The following is a 15,410-nucleotide window of genomic DNA, read 5'->3' as shown; positions in this document are numbered from 1 at the left end:
ATGTTAGAAGGTTCAGTAACCTTTCTACTGATGAAGCTCTCAGAAATTCTAACAGATCAGAACGATCTCTTGTTTGGGGTTCGGGGAGACGCTAAGTACATCAGGGATGAGTTACAGTTCTCGTTAGCCGTTTTAAGAGATGCAGAGTCAATGGAGGAGGAGGAGATTGACCCGTTGTTAAAAGTGTGGGTGAAGAACTTGAGAGATGTGGCTTATGAGATGGAAGATGTTCTTGATGATTTCAAGCTGCATCTTGCACATGATCATGGGCATGGCTTCTGTGTTTGTCTTAATAAAACTTCCGACTTCATTATATCTTTGAAAGCTCGTCATCAAATTGCTTCAACAATGAGAGACATCATAACCAGAATAAGAGAAATCAAGATCAGAGTAGAAGACATCTCTAAAGCACGTAGTTCATTTACCCACATCAATTCAAGATGGCGAGAAGTCAATTACAGAGGTGGAGAGGACCTGGCTGTACAACAGGATGCTCTTCCACTAGAAGAAGCCAATTTAGTGGGCATTGAAATGCCTAAAAGGCGGCTTATTGGGTGGCTTCTTGAAAGTAAATCAGAACTTGAAGTGGTTTCAGTGGTTGGAATGGCAGGTGTGGGTAAAACCACATTGGTGAAACTAGTATACGAGAATTCAGAAGTTAAGAAACACTTTATGTTTTGTGCTTGGATTGTTCTTACTCAATATTTCAAGACAGGGGACCTCCTAAAAGACATCGTCCAACAACTCTACCATGTGCTCAGGGAGCCAAGTCCTGAAGGAATTGACACCATGAGCGACCATGAGCTAAGGGTGGAAATAAATAAATTTCTTCAACAAAGAAGGTACCTTATGGTCTTGGATGATGTGTGGAACAATGATGCCTGGAATACTTTTAAACATGCATTTCCAAACAACAAAGAAGGAGCCGAATATTGCTTACGACACGCAGAAGTGAAGTTGCCAAAAATTCCTCCATTGAATCTCCTGATAAAGTCTACCCTTTGAATCCATTATCTTCAGAAGAGGCTTGGACTTTGTTTTGCAGGAAGACATTTCGGAGCAACTCTTGTCCTCCACATCTGGAGAATGTATCACAACAAATCCTGGGTAGGTGTGAGGGACTGCCACTTGCAATTATAGCAATCAGTGGTGTTCTGACAACAAGGGACAACACTAGGATAGATGAATGGGACATGATTTACAGAAGCCTCAGTGCTGAAATACAAGCCAACAACAGTCTCGGGAGTATGAAGAAAGTCCTGTCACTCAGTTACTATAATTTGCCATACTATCTCAAATGTTGTTTGCTCTACTTCAGCATCTTTCCTGAAGGCTACCCGATTGAGCATAGGAGACTTACTCGATTGTGGATTGCAGAAGGATTCGTTGTCGAAACAGAAGGAAGGATTTTAGAGGAAGTTGCAGAAGTTTACCTGAACGTGCTCATAGAAAGAAGCTTGGTCCAAGTTGTAGAGGCTGCCAGCGATGGTCGGGTCAAAAAATGCCGTATCCAAGGCCTTCTGCATGAGATTATCATTTCCATGGCAAAAGATCAGGGCTTTGCAGCAATAGCAAAAGAAGAAAGCATGATGTTGCCTGAAAGAGTTCGCCGCCTTTCCATACAGAATGCCAGGACAAGAATACAACGAATAAGTCAGTTTACTTCTGCCTCAGGACTTCGTTCATTGCTTGTGTTCTCGGGGCTAGATATTTTACCTGAATCTCCATTATTTGATCTTTCTCCTAGCAATTTAAGAATGCTCAACGTGTTAGAACTGGGTGGCACGCATTTGGAGGATTTTCCAAATGAAGTTACTAACATCTTGCTTTTAAAGTATCTAAGTTTGAGAAATACCGAGGTGAATTACATCCCAAGCTCTGTTGGCAATATGCAGTACCTGGAAACCTTAGATCTAAAGAATTCTGGAGTCATAGAATTGCCAAATACAATTCTGAAGCTCCAAAAACTTCGCCATATACTTGTGTATCGCTACGAGACAAAGTTTGCTGATCAGATGGAAACCAAGCAAACAATCGGCTTTAAGCTACCAACTCATATAAGAGGTCTACAGTCCCTCCAAAAACTTTGCTTCTTAGAGGCAAATCAAGACTTGATGAGAGAACTAGGAAAACTAAGTAAGCTGAGAAGAGTGGGCATTGTGAATTTTAGGAGAGAAGATGGAAGTCCTTCCATTGAAAAGTGATACGGTGTCCGCAAGTGCACGGGTCACAGTAGTATAGTTTTAAAAATTGATATCGATCCCACAGGGAATTGTGCTTAAATTGTAAATAAAAGTATAAGCAAATTAGAATGACAAAAATTAAAAGATATTAAAAATAAAATCTAAAAATTAAAATTAAGACAAAAATTAAAGATGTAAAATGAAATTTGGAATTAAAATTGGTATTTGAGGAATTAAAACTAGATCAATCAATTAACTAAAATTAATTAAACTAGATTACCCAAAAAATTAATTTGAAATATCTATTTATGAAATTGAGAGAAATTAAATCTAAATTCAATAAAAATAAAAATAAAGTGATTATAGAAATTGGATTTAAATTGGATTTAAATTTAAATTGCTATTTATGAGGTTTGGAGGATTTATATCTAATTTCAATGAAAAATAAATTGATTCTAGAGATTGGATTTTCAATATTGTTTGCATGTGGTTTTTCACTAATTTAGCCAAACACATGAGAATTGCAATTTTGAGTGAAATCAATTCTTAAATTTTTGAAACCTTTTTCAAGCATCTCAAAATTGGTTTTCATTAAATCAAACCCTGTTTTCACGGTATTTCAAATCTAACAAAAACCCAATTAATGCTCTAATTGATTTTGGAAAGTCCCCTTAATCCTCTTAGCTTATTTCTAACACCAAGAAAATAAAGTTTATTGCAAGATTATCCATCCCCAATATTCACTTTTCAGTCCATCTATTAAGGATTAAAACTTAACTTAATGAGGGCCCATTCATCAAGCAAGGAAATAAGCACACAAGCAATAAATCAAAATATAACAATCTTCATTTAAATGGCTAAATCAGTTCAAAACCACAAAACAAATCAATATTTACAAACCCATCTCTAGAATCTCAATCAACTACTCACAAATCATTGTTTAAAGACAAACCCAAATGAAGAAATGAAGAAATAATGGAAATGTAAGCTAAAGGGGTAGAAAAACCAGCAAATTTGCAGTGAGGATCTCTGCAGAAAAGTGCAGAAACTTGATCCTTCTTTTCTTTGGAAGAAGATCTGAAGATACTCCTCCCTTTCCCTCTTTCTATCTTTCTAAAAATGCCTCCCTTGCTCTCTTTCTATCTTTCTAAAAATGCCTCCCTTGCTCTCTATGCTCTCTATGCTCTCTATGCTCTCTATATCCCAAGAAAGTGATAAAATGGGTCTTTATATAGGCTAAGGGATTGTTCTAGAATGGGTAAAAGGGGGAAGGATCTAGAAAAAGTGAGGTAAAAAGGCTGGAGTAACGGAAATGCCACGTCAAAAAATTTTCCAGTAAAAACGACATAAGCCGAGTCAGTTGTGTCGCGGGTTGTGTCGCTCTCGGCCATTTTTTTTCTCAACTTCAAAATTTTTTTTTGCAATTCGATTTTAATCTCCTCCAAATGGCTACTCTGATCAAAATACATCAAATTTCTCCAGATTTAACCTACAAAACAAATAAATTCCAAAAATTAAACTAAGAAATGTGAAAATTGTAAAATTGACTAAATATATACTAATATCTAAAATAATAGCTATGAATAAGGGTAAATTATGTGCAAAAATTACTCCTAAATGATGATATAAAATGCATGCATCAAATTCCCCCATACTCAAACTCTTGCTTGTCCTCAAGCAAAATTTCATTAAAACTCATTTGGAAGGGAATAGAATCAGTCTTTGAAAACACAAAATTCACTAATCCAAACCACCAACTTACCTCTAGCCACCAACATTCCAAATTCCCACCAGCAAAAGCACAAAGAATGAAGCAAGCACTCTCAACTATTACAGAATAGCTAAGAATTAACCAATCAACCCAAGCAACAAATACCAACCAACTACAAGAGTCAATTGTGCCAAAACAAACCTAAATGAAATAGATAGCCAATGTGTCTCAAATAGATGGTGAGTAATGTATGGAAGATTATATTGCCAAACCCATATGCAAGCATAAAAGATCTAACTCTACTAATGTAACAAGCATTTTTCAAAGAATCATTAGGTCTTTTTAAGGGTTGTAATGGGGTCTAATAGGGTAAAATTGTGGTTAACAAAGAAAGGGAATAAGGTAAACAAAATATGAGAATAATATTAATCATGAAACTCAAAGTGCATCCAATATTTTTTTTTTTTTTTTTATATCAAGAGGAAAGAAATTCACAATGAATCTCAAGTGCTATCACAATGATTATACAAAGGGACTATTTTTTTATGCTTATTTTATTTTATTTTATTTTGATTTTGTATGTGTCTCTATTTCATGTCACACCCAAAATTACCTTTGGGATATTTTGGTGACCTTTTCAACTTTTGACAATTACTCTAGCACTTTTCAAGATGTTTCAATCCTCCGAGATTTTTTTTTTTTTAATTATTTTATTATTATTATTATTATTATTTTTTTATATCATTATCATTTTTTTATGCACTTAATTGCTAAAATACTATTCTCATAGATAGGTGGTAGTGTTTAGGTTTAATGGCTAGGTAAATGATTTGGGTTCCAAAGAAATTAGGAGATTAAGGTTCAAGGGGGTTTGCAAGGGTTAAAATGAAATTGAGGTAGGTTAAGGCTAAATGTGAGGTTTAAAATATAAAGGAATGCCTAAATCATATTCTTATCAAATGCAAGTTAAAAATTTCGCTTTGAAAGATCTAAGATGCTTGTTCTAGGAATGGTGAGACGACAATGACCATTTTCTTCCTTAAAGGCTTATCCGGACACTCAAAACTCAAAATAACTAACTAGCACTTGCATACCTAAATTGATATATTAATTTTCAGCTATTAAGTAAGAGAAAGAATAATGCTTAAGACTTTGTACCAGTGGAACTTTCATTCCACTAACCATCTAAAGGCAATTTGGATTGCTTGAATAAGTGGCTTATGGAATTCAAAGATGGTTTAAAAATTCAAAAATTTTAAATGAGTGAATGATATTCATGAGTGTAAATGTATAGTCAACCTAATTGCAACTAAGTATGCGTAACTAAGTATATGAGGCTATATGCAAGTGTATATACGTAGTAATGAATGTGTCACTATATGCAAATGAAAAAGGAAAAATAATTTTTGCAAAAATTTACCCTCTCCCCATACTCGGAATGAACATTGTCCTCAATGTTAGAAGAGTGCATGGAATGGGATAATGTGCGAGAAAATGGGTAGATCATATGTGCATAAAGAATTATTACCTGTTGCATAAGCGATAGCACAACTTGTGTTGATGACACAAGTGAGATGAGAATTGTTACCTCATTGAAGTGCGACCAATTTAATTAGATAAAATTTGGACAATTCTGCACTCATTGCAAAAGCAGTGCAATGGAATCCATTAATTAAATCGATTAATCTAAAAATTTAGAATAGGAAGTTAAGCTCAAAAATATAGCCATCAAGTGTAAATCAGTAGCACATAAAAGCAAGTGAGCAATGTACTAAAAATATAAAAGAAAAATGTATTTTATGAGGAACAAAAAAAAACTGAATAAGTAAATGGTTAAATTAAAAAAAAAACAACACAACCAAAATAACTTCAAAAAATCAACTAATTAACCAATTAAATTAAACATATTAAATTTTTTTTTTTTTTTTTTTTTTTTTTTTTTTATATGCTCATTTGCTTGCAATGCATTGTATCCCATCTGCACAAGAAAATTAGAACAATGTTAAATTCTGAATACGGAGTATATAAAAAAAAACTTAAAACAAATGAAAGAAAAATTGGGAGTTATGCACAAAAATGCTAAGTTTAGGTCTTTAGCTTGACCATACTTACTCAAAATGTTATGGAGAATGAGAAAGATAGCAAGTTGCTATCTTCTCAATTGGCTCACCGCTAAATAATGCCTCAACCTTTGTCCATTTATCTTGAAATTACAGATTTTTCACCAAAAATTTCCACTGACACCATGAGGTAAAACTTTCACAATTTTGAATGGACTGACCACCTTGATTTTAATTTTCTGGAAAAATTTTAACCTTGAATTGAATAAGAGAACCAAATCTCCTTCTTTTAAGTCCTTTTTCTTGATATGCTTATCATGCCATTTTTTAGTTCTTTCTTTATAGATCCTAGCATTTTCATAAGCATCAAGTCTCAATTCTTCTAATTCATCAAGTTGAAAAAGTCTTTTATGTCCATGACTTGCAAATCAAAATTGATTGCTCTAATGGCCCAATAAGCTTTGTGTTCTAATTCTACGGGCAAATGGCATGATTTCCCAAAAACTAACTTATAAGGTGTAGTTCCTATGGGGTTTTAAATGCTGTTCTATATGCCCAAAGAGTGTCATCTAATTTAAGGGACCAATCTTTTACGGACTTATTGTGATTTTCTCCAAGATTTGCTTGATTTCTCTATTTGTGATTTCTACTTGGCCATTTGTTTGAGGGTGATATGGTGTGGCAATCCTATGCTTTACCCCATATTTTCTCATCAACTTTTCAAATTGGTGGTTGCAAAAATGGCTACCACCATCACTGATTATGGCACGTGGGGCACCAAACACAGTCAAAACAAATTTTTGAAATTTTACCACAACTTTTGCATCATTGGTAGGTGTAGCTATAGCTTCTACCCATTTAGATACATAGTCCACCCCTACCAAGATATATTTATTCCCATATGAAGATGGAAATGGCCCCATGAAATCAATTCCCCACACATCAAATAATTCAACTTCTAATATAGACTGTTGAGGCATCTCATCTCTCTTGGAAATGTTGCCTACCCTTTGGCACCTATCACACCTGCTTACAAAGTCTCTCACATGTTTAAACATTTTAGGCCAATAGAAACCTGATGTTAAGACCTTTTCAACAGTTTTTGAGACACTAAAATGACCACCATATTCAGAGGAATGACAATGGTAAATAACATCATGTATTTCTACCTCGGTATACATCTTCTAATTATTCCATCATTGCATCTCCTAAACAAAAGCGGTTCTTCCCAAGAATAAAATTTAACATCATGCAAGAATCTTTTCTTTTGCTGCCAAGATAAATCAGGTGGCAAGACACCACAAGACAAGAAATTCACAATATCAGCAAACCATGGAAGTGCAGAATTCAACACATACAACTGCTCATTCATGAAAAATTCATCAATTGGCACAATTTCATCATCTTTATTTTCAGTTTTTATCCTAGAAAGGTGATCAGCCACCACATTCTCAACACCCTTTTTATCTCTTATTTCCAAATCAAATTCTTGAAGTAATAAAATCCATCTAATCAACCTAGATTTAGCTTCTTTCTTGATCATTTAGTACTTTATTGGTGCATGATCAGTGAAAACAATTACCTTTGAGTTGACCAAATAAGAACGAAATTTATTGAGTGCAAATACTACCGCAAGGAACTCCTTTTCAGTTGTGGCGTAATTGACTTGAGCTTCATCAAGGGTTCGGCTTGCATAGTAAATGGCATAAGGTTTTCTATCTTTTATTTGGCCAGGGCGGCTCAACAGCAAACTCACTTGCATCACACATAATTTGAATGGCAAAGTCCAATGGGGTTGCATGATAGGAGTCATTGTTAATGCCGTCTTTAACCTGCAAAAGCAACCTTACAATGTTGATTAAAATCAAATTTTACATCTTTTTTCAATAGATTTTTTTAGGGTTTAGCAAGTTTAGAAAAATCCTGAATAAATCGTCGGTAAAACACAGCATGTCCAAGGAAAATCCGCACTCCTTTGAAAGTGGTTGGAGTGGGCATTTTTTCAATAATTTCTATTTTGGCTCTATCCACTTCAATTCCCCTTTTTGAGATTAAATGCCTAAAGCGATTCCCTCTTCGACCAAAAACTGGCAATTCTCCCAATTAAACACCAAATAATTATCAGCACATCAATGCAAGATTATAGACAAATAAGTCAACCATCAATCAAAAATAGTACCATATCTTTGAAAAGTCATCCATGAAGACCTCCATAATTTCTTCAATAAAATCAGAAAAAATAGCCATCATGCACCTTTGAAATGTGCGGGCGCATTACACAATCCGAATGGCATCCTTCGATATGCAAAGGTGCCATAGGGACATGTAAAGGTAGTTTTTCTTGGTCATCGAGATGTATTGGAATTTGTAAGAAACCAGAAGATCCCTCTAAGTATCTTCAGTATGAATGGTTGGCTAATCTCTCTAACATTTGATCCATAAAAGGAAGAGGAAAATGGTCTTTTCTTGTGGCATTGTTCAACTTCCTATAGTCTATGCACATTCTCCAACTTTATGTGATTCTAGTGGGTATCAATTCATTATTTTCATTTTTAACAACTGTCACCCCACCTTTCTTTGGTACAACATGCACAGGACTAACCCACTCCTTTATCGGAAATAGGGTAAATAATTCCAGACTAGTAATTTTAGGATTTCCATTTTCACAACATCCTTCATTGTAGGATTCAATCTTCTTTGATGTTCAATGGAAGGTTTACTATTTGGCTCAAGGAAAATCCTATGCATACAAACTGTTGGACTAATTCCTTTTATATCATCAATTGCATAACCCAAAACTCTTCTATATTCTCTCAATACTCTCAACAATTTGTCATTCTCAATATTAGTCAAACATGCATTAATTATAACAGGATATGTTTCATTGGGTCCAAGAAAAGCATACGAGGTTGGAAGGAAGAGGTTTAAGATCTACCTTTGGGGCATCCTCTACCTTTAATGATGGTGGTTTGATCTCCAAATTTTGCACTCATTCAAGTTGATAAATTGTGGCTTGAGGATGTGGTGGAGAGCTTTCCTTGTTTTGGGCAAAAATAGCCATGTTATCATCATGAATGCTCCCACCATGGACTAAGCAATTTTCAAGTGGGTCTTGTGGATAGCTTTTCTGAAATGCTCTTGAACAATCTCATCAATAATGTCTACCATAAACAAGACTCAACTTCTTCATGTTTTCTTTTCATGGCTGGATTGATGTTGAATATCATTTGATCATCTCCCACTCTAAGTGTCAATTGCTCACCCTTTACATCAATTAATGCACCATTTGTTGCCAAAAAGGGTCTTCCCAATAAGATAGGAACTTTTGTGTCTTCTTCCATATCCAAAATGACAAAGTCCAGGAATGTAAAATTTTCCAACCTTGATAGGCACATTTTCAAGAATGCCTTAGGATACTTAATTGAGCAGTCGACCAATGAGAGATACATGTTTGTGGGCTTCAACTCTCCCATATTCAATTTTTCATATATTGAAAGAGGCATTAGGTGACACTAGCTCCAAGGTCACATAAGGCATTTGCCACACATTATCACCAATATGACAAGGAATGGAAAACACACCGGATCTTTGAGTTTGGGAGGTAACTTCTTACGGATTATAGCCTTTGCATTGCTCTCCCAAATTGATGGTGTCATAATCTTCTAGCCTTCTCTTGTTGGAAAGAATCTCCTTCAAAAACTTGGCATAACTTCGGCATTTGGGATAGTGCCTCGATGAATGGCACATTGATATACAATTTTTAGAACTTCAAGGAACTTGCCAAATTGCTTGTCTAGTTTGTGCTTGATGAATCTTTGAGGGTAGGGAAGGGTGGGTTTGTAAGGTTCAGGTGGGATGTATGGTTTCTCTCCCTCATCTTGCTCACTTTTGCTTTCTTCTTCTTTTTCATTTTTCTTGCTCTCATTGAATTTTCTTCTTTTGTGCTTTCTTTTTCTTCTCTCTTGTTTTCCCTCTCTTGACCTACTTTCGTACCACTTCTCAAGGTCACCAACTTACATTGTTCATGAGGGTTTTGTGGTTGGCTAGGTAGTTTCCCATAGGAATTGCTTCCTGATGAGCTTGCTTGTTGCGCCAATTGAGTCTCCAACATGCGGTTGTGGACTTGTAATTGATCCATGGTTTGTCTCATGTGTTGCATTTCTTCCTCCAATTTGCTATTCATCTTGCTTTGTTCAGCAAAAAATTTCTCCATCATGTTCTCCAAGGATGGCTTCGGTTCATGGGATGGAAGGGATTGTTGTGCTCTTGCTTGATATCCAGTGGTGGCTGCCTTGTGGGCTGAAATTGAGGCTGAAATTGAGGCTTGTTCTCACTGCATAAGCTGCTGGTTATGAGCATAATTTGAGCTTTGGCCTTGTTGAGCAAAAGTTGCTTGTGGTCTCCATGTTGAGTTGTTCATATTAGAATAAGAATTTCCCATAGGTTTTGTTGATAACCTCCTGCATAAGCAGCTTGCTCTTGCAAATAATCATCACCATAAGAAGAATAATCAACTCCAAAACTTTGAGTTCCATTTGTGAAGGCAACTGGTTGCATATTTGTAGGAGTTGAGGTTGTTGCCTTTGTGCAAAAATCACTAAGAATCTGAGTCAACTGATCAAATTTTGCATTCATGTAGTTAACTGAGTCAAGTTCATAGATCCCAGCTTTCTTTGGCTCAAGTGCTCTAGGATTTCCCCATAAATGGGTATTATGAGCAATCTTCTCTAATAGATCATAGCATTCTTCACTTGTCATTCTCATTAAATCTCCTCAAGCTTGTGAATCAATTGTGTTTCTTATGGTGGAGTAACTCGTGTAGAAATTCAACAATCATCCATTTGGGTATTTCATGATGAGGACATTGCCTTTCAAGCTCCTTAAATCTCATCCAAGATTCATACAAAGTTTCATAATCTCTTGGTTTAAAAGCTACCATCAAATTCCACAAATGAGTAGTTTTCCCATGTGGGAAAAATTGAGATAGAAAAGCTTGAGATAATTTGCTCCCAAGTAGCTATAATAGCTTGTGGGAGTGAGTCATACCACTCCAATCTTTGAATCCCAAGAGAAAATGGAAATAATGTGAGTAGAATAACTTCATCGAAACTCAGGTTGTCTTTGTGTACCACATATCATCAAAAATTTCTTCAAATGAGAATGAGGATTTTCAAGTGGGCTACCTCCAAATTGTGAATTCGAACCATTTGAATAAGACCGATTTTAATTCAAATTGATTAGCTCCAATAATAGGTGCATTATCTCTCACATCAGAACATCTAGGAAAAGCATAGTCTAACATGGATCTTCTTTGAGGATCATTTTGATTAACCACAGCATTTTGCCCGTTTTGCTCATTTGCTCCATTGTTTCCACCAATAGCTCTATTTTGATTCTCCATATTTTCTATTGTCTCCTCTTGCTCAAATATTTGTTGTTCTTCTTTTTCTGCTTCTTTTCTTCTCTTGTACTCCTTTTTGTTGGCTCAAGAATTTTTCAATTCTGGTTGAACAACAATTCAGTATCACTTGTGCTTTTCGATCGTCTCATAAACAAGAAAAGTACCTGAAAAACACAAGGAACAATAGTGAAAATAAAAGAAAATAAAAATTCTAATTAGCTTAAAACAATTAAAATCCAACTTAAAAACAAACAATTCCCCGGCAACGGCGCCAAAAACTTGATACGGTGTCCGCAAGTGCACGGTTCACAGTAGTATAGTTTTAAAAATTGATATCGATCCCACAGGGAATTGTGCTTAAATTGGAAATAAAAGTATAAGCAAATTAGAATGACAAAAATTAAAAGATATTAAAAATAAAATCTAAAAATTAAAATTAAGACAAAAATTAAAGATGTAAAATGAAATTTGGAATTAAAATTGGTATTTGAGGAATTAAAACTAGATCAATCAATTAACTAAAATTAATTAAACTAGATTACCCAAAAATTAATTTGAAATATCTATTTATGAAATTGAGAGAAATTAAATCTAAATTCAATAAAAATAAAAATAAAGTGATTATAGAAATTGGATTTAAATTGGATTTAAATTTAAATTGCTATTTATGAGGTTTGGAGGATTTATATCTAATTTCAATGAAAAATAAATTGATTCTAGAGATTGGATTTTCAATATTGTTTGCATGTGGTTTTTCCCTAATTTAGCCAAACACATGAGAATTGCAATTTTGAGGGAAATCAATTCTTAAATTTTTGAAACCTTTTTCAAGCATCTCAAAATTGGTTTTCATTAAATCAAACCCTGTTTTCACGGTATTTCAAATCTAACAAAAACCCAATTAATGCTCTAATTGATTTTTGGAAAGTTCCCCTTAATCTTCTTAGCTTATTTCTAACACCAAGAAAATAAAGTTTATTGCAAGATTATCCATCCCCAATATTCACTTTTCAGTCCATCTATTAAGGATTAAAACTTAACTTAATGAGGGCCCATTCATCAAGCAAGGAAATAAGCACACAAGCAATAAATCAAAATATAACAATCTTCATTTAAATGGCTAAATCAGTTCAAAACCACAAAACAAATCAATATTTACAAACCCATCTCTAGAATCTCAATCAACTACTCACAAATCATTGTTTAAAGACAAACCCAAATGAAGAAATGAAGAAATAATGGAAATGTAAGCTAAAAGGGGTAGAAAAACCCAGCAAATTTGCAGCAGGATCTCTGCAGAAAAGTGCAGAAACTTGATCCTTGCTGCTGCTGGAAGAAGATGCAGAAGATGCTCCTCCCTTTCCCTCTTTCTATCTTTCTAAAAATGCCTCCCTTGCTCTCTTTCTATCTTTCTAAAAATACCTCCCTTGCTCTCTATGCTCTCTATGCTCTCTATATCCCAAGAAAGTGATAAAATGGGTCTTTATATAGGCTAAGGGATTGTTCTAGAATGGGTAAAAGGGGGAAGGATCTAGAAAAAGTGAGGTAAAAAGGCTGGAGTAACGGAAATGCCACGTCAATTATTTTCCAGTAAAAACGACATAAGCCGAGTAAGTTGTGTCGCGGGTTGTGTCGCTCTCGGCCATTTTTTTTTTCTCAACTTCAAAATTTTTTTGCAATTCGATTTTAATCTCCTCCAAATGGCTACTCTGATCAAAATACATCAAATTTCTCCAGATTTAACCTACAAAACAAATAAATTCCAAAAATTAAACTAAGAAATGTGAAAATTGTAAAATTGACTAAATATATACTAATATCTAAAATAATAGCTATGAATAAGGGTAAATTATGTGCAAAAATTACTCCTAAATGATGATATAAAATGCATGCATCAAAAAGCTGACCAACCTTCGTGCATTATCTGTTGTATCAACCACGGAAAGTGAGTTCATCGATTTGGGGCATATATCTTCTCCTCCTCGATTTCTTCAACGACTATATTTGAAAGGACGTTTAGAGAGACTAACTGACCGGATTTCTTCACTTGACAATTTGGAAAAGGTAGTTTTGAAATGGAGCTGGCAAAGTGGTGATCCGCTTCTATCTCTTCAACATTTGCCCAGTTTAGTACATGTTGAGTTTGTGCAAGTTTTTTATGGAGAGCTATTGCACTTTCGAGCTAAAGGATTCCGAAGCCTTAAGTTTTTGGGTCTGAACAAATTAGATAGACTCAGAGAGATCATTATTGAGCCAGGTGCAATGCCTTTTCTGCAAAAGCTAGTTGTCCAAAACTGCGGTCTGTTGCAGAGGGTTCCATCAGGCATTGAACATCTTACTCACCTAAGAGTATTGGAATTTATAAATATGCCCGTAAATTTAATCGTGACACTACATCCCGACCGAAATGATGGAGATTATCTAAAGATTGCAGAGGTACCGGAGGTCTACTTCTACACCTACTGGAATAATGGTAAATGGGATGTCTTCTCTTTAGAGATATTCAGAAAAGATGGTCCTCAATCTAAGCAGTCCTCACAGTTGTCGACCAGTAGTGTTCCGGTTGAAGTTTCCTCTACTCAGGAGATCACATCTACTCTCCCTATCGCACACGAGATCACATCTACTCTCCCAGTTGCTACAAATCTTGCTGCTTCAAGTCCTGCTTCCGCTGTTTCAGCATCAATTGGGGTGGAGACCATTGACCAAGGTAACTTGTTGCCATATTAAACTTTTCCTCGACTGACCTGTCTGATGTTATAAACCTATATATATTAGATTCAGCAGGTTCATCTGCAATTCCCCCTTCGATGATTCCTACCAAAACTGGACCACCAGCATCTCATTCCGAACCTTTCCCATCAATTTTCACAGAATCGGAAGCAACAGCAAGCTTGAGTCAGGTATGATGATGATCACTTTTTACCTTGGCTTGTTGAAATTTCAAACTGACTTATCTTTCTGTTCCTTAGGTAATGAACGAAGATGCGGCAATAGATGCTTTTATAGATCATATCTTGAATGTTGATGGTCCTAAAGGGAACTCTTGGAAGCTGGCATCATCGTCTAGTCCTTCCCTTTTGCAAGCATTGAACATTGTTATGTCTGGTTTAAAGCAAGGAATCACTCTAATGGCTAACCCTTCTGATTTAGCACAAGTTGAAGAAGCAATTTCTTCATTGATCGCAGCATCAGCTAGTCTTTCCCTTTCCGCTGATGAAGCTTCAGCCTTGCAAAGGACTCGGCAGTATTTGAATAGACAAAGTGAGCGCAGATCATCAGTAGATACAAAAAGCCAAGAGTTGGAGCAAATTGAACTTCAAATTTCACAAGGTGAGGAAGGTACTAAGGCTTATGCTTCTCAGATTAAAGAATGTCGCTCCGATCGTGACTTATTGAAAGCTTAGATTGTTGATTTAGAGAATCAACTAGCCAAAGCTCGTGAAGATTTGAAAGTTGTTGGTTCAAAATTGGGAGGACTTTACCAAGATTTGAAACAACAACGTGCAACTGTTTCAGAGAATCGGGAAATCAAGAAAAAGCTAAATGTGGAAATTCAACAACTTCAAGACATGATTCTTTCTGATGATTCAACTCAAATTCTTCTGCCCATTTTGGATTCTTTAAAGTTTAAATTAGCTTGAGTTTTAATGCTTCTATGGGTGAGGCTTCCTGTCATATTTTAAACCCTGCAGCTTCTTGGCTTCCTAAGCTTGTCCACCTTAGAACTTTTCATTTTTTGGGATGTTCTAGTGTGCTGCTATAAAAGAAGCTCTTTTCTTTCTGAAACTAGAGTATTGATATTTTTGAGAGAGTTCTGTGTGTGTAAGTGCGAGAGTTCTAGTGTGCTCTTATATATTTGGATTTATGTATTATTAAGTTAATATCAAAATATTAAATAAACCATATAAAAAAACTCAAATAATAAATATGTTCATAAACATTATTGAGCCAACGAGCAAAGTTGTTTGGTTATACCCAAGTAATAATGATAAAAGACTATAAAACCAAAAATTTTGTTTTGGAAGTTGAATAAGCACATGTTAACTGGTGAT

General features: G+C 35.1%; 2 long non-coding RNA genes and 1 pseudogene across 2 annotated transcripts; 1 reads left to right on the top strand and 2 right to left on the bottom strand.

The window, feature by feature from the left end:
* On the top strand, positions 1-14,999 carry LOC110672896 (disease resistance protein RPM1-like; annotated as a pseudogene).
* Positions 3,428-4,952, bottom strand: LOC131172643 (uncharacterized). Its single transcript, XR_009143212.1, has 2 exons — positions 3,795-4,952; positions 3,428-3,672 (listed from the first exon to the last, which is right to left on the bottom strand). It is a non-coding gene; the product is annotated as an uncharacterized LOC131172643 (long non-coding RNA).
* Positions 12,443-13,252, bottom strand: LOC131172644 (uncharacterized). Its single transcript, XR_009143213.1, has 2 exons — positions 13,222-13,252; positions 12,443-13,099 (listed from the first exon to the last, which is right to left on the bottom strand). It is a non-coding gene; the product is annotated as an uncharacterized LOC131172644 (long non-coding RNA).
* Positions 15,000-15,410: the final 411 nt, after the last annotated feature.

Source organism: Hevea brasiliensis, chromosome 14, assembly GCF_030052815.1.
Source record: "Hevea brasiliensis isolate MT/VB/25A 57/8 chromosome 14, ASM3005281v1, whole genome shotgun sequence".
NCBI lineage: Eukaryota > Viridiplantae > Streptophyta > Magnoliopsida > Malpighiales > Euphorbiaceae > Hevea > Hevea brasiliensis.
Note: the sequence above shows the minus strand (reverse complement) of the source record. Positions and strands in the feature narration are given on the sequence as shown.